This window comes from Triticum urartu, chromosome 1 (assembly GCF_003073215.2).
Source record: "Triticum urartu cultivar G1812 chromosome 1, Tu2.1, whole genome shotgun sequence".
NCBI lineage: Eukaryota > Viridiplantae > Streptophyta > Magnoliopsida > Poales > Poaceae > Triticum > Triticum urartu.
Genome location: NC_053022.1, coordinates 283218462 through 283220588, shown reverse-complemented (window position 1 = coordinate 283220588; position 2127 = coordinate 283218462). Strand labels below are relative to the sequence as shown.

The window sequence follows — 2127 nt, the reverse complement described above, 5'->3', positions numbered from 1 at the left end:
TCTCAAAATGAAGCTACTATCTCAGAGTCAAGTCCATATTTAGTGCTAAACTTATGAAAAGCTTCAGTATCCATAAAAGTTTAACATAATCGAACTCAAGTATTATATCTGACTCATTACCTTTGTCGAGTTCCCAATATTTAGAGTTTCGTTTAGTTCTTTCAGGAAGGTCCCATATGAATTCAATAGTCTTCTTCATAAAGTATCTAGTAGAAGAAGAATCGAGTATGGTTTGATCATCATGAGAAAGTTGAGCATAAAAATTTTGTAAGATAATTTCCTTTGGGAGCCATGATGGGGGCTTGCTTACATCATGTACTTAAGCCTCCCCCAAGCTTGACTGATGCTTTCTCCTTCACGAGGCCAAAAATTATATATATAATATATAATTCCGATCATGATGATGTAGATGCATAAGATAAAACTTTTGATGTAATTCCAATTTCAACCGATTCCAATCCCCTGTTCCGATATCATCACATAGACTATACCATGTCAATGCCTTTACCTTCAAAGATAAAGGGAAGACCTTCTTCTTAACTTCATTTCCGGGTAAACCGACAAGCTTAAATAATCGACAAACTTCATCCACATAGATTAGGTGCATATCAGGATGTAATGTTCCATCTCCTCCATAAGGATTAGCTAGCATTTTCTCTATCATACAGGAAAGAATCTCATAATAAAGAGGAGAATATCTTTGTGCTTCCGGTCGAGGTGAAGATACCCTAACAAACCCCTCAAAGGATTGTTTTCCGTACTAACAAGTGACAGTAAATTTCAGCATGTAATATAAATGTTTCCTTGCCAAATTCCACTTACCAGAAGTGCTTCACTCCCTGGCAACGGTTCCAGAAAAGAGCCTTGATGACCCACAAGTACAGGGGATCAATCATAGTCCTTTAAATAAGTAAGAGTGTCAAACCCAATGAGGAGCAGAAGGAAATGACAAGCGGTTTTCAGCAAGGTATTTTCTGCAGGCACTGAAATTGTTGGTAACAGATAGTTTAATAGCAATGTAATTTGTAACGAGTGATAACCCACAAGTGTAGGGGATCGCAACAGCTTTGAGGGTAGAGTATTCAACCCAAATTTATTAATTCGACACAAGGGGAGACAAAGAATATTCTCAAGTATTAGCAGCTGAGTTGTCAATTCAACCACACCTGGAAACTTAGTATCTACAGCAAAGTGTTTCGTAGCAAAGTAATATGATAGTGATGGTAACGGTAACAAAAGAGTAATTAAAGCAAAGTAATGTTTTTGGTATTTTGTAGCGATTGTAACAATAGCAACGAGAAAGTAAATAAGCGTAAACCAGTATATGGAAAACTCGTAGGCATTGGATCAATGATGGATAATTATGCCAGATGCGGTTCATCATGTAACAATCATAACATAGGGTGACACAGAACTAGCTCCAATTTGTGAATGTAATGTAGGCATGTATTCCGAATATAGTCATATGTGCTTATGGAAAAGAACTTGCATGACATCTTTTGTCCTACCCTCCCGTGGCAGCGGGGTCCTAATGGAAACTAAGGGATATTAAGGCCTCCTTTTAATAGAGAACTAGAACAAAGCATTAGCACATAGTGAATACATGAACTCCTCAAACTACGGTCATCACTGGTAAGTATCCCGATTATTGTCACTTCGGGGTTAACGGATCATAACAAATAATAGGTGACTATAGACTTGCAAGATAGGATCTAGAACTCTCATATATTGATGAAAACATAATAGGTTCAGATCTGAAATCATGGCAATCGGGCCCTAGTGACAAGCATTAAGCATAGCAAAGTCATAGCAACATCAATCTCAGAACATAGTGGATACTAGGGATCAAACCCTAACAAAACTAACTCGATTACATGATAAATCTCATCCAACCCATCACCATCCAGCAAGCCTACGATGGAATTACTCACGCACGGCGGTGAGCATCATGAAATTGGTGATGGAGGATGGTTGATGATGACGACGGCGACGAATCCCCCTCTCCGGAGCCCCGAATGGACTCCAGATCAGCCCTCCCGAGAGGTTTTAGGGCTTGGCGGCGGCTCCGTATCGTAAAATGCGATGATTTCTTCTCCTCGGTTTTTTTCTCCCCGAAAGCACTTATAT

General features: G+C 39.1%; 1 non-coding gene across 1 annotated transcript; it reads left to right on the top strand.

Annotated features, from left to right (window-relative positions):
- Positions 1-286: 286 nt before the first annotated feature.
- LOC125533274 lies at positions 287-393 on the top strand. Its single transcript, XR_007294204.1, has one exon. It is a non-coding gene; the product is annotated as a small nucleolar RNA R71 (small nucleolar RNA).
- Positions 394-2127: the final 1734 nt, after the last annotated feature.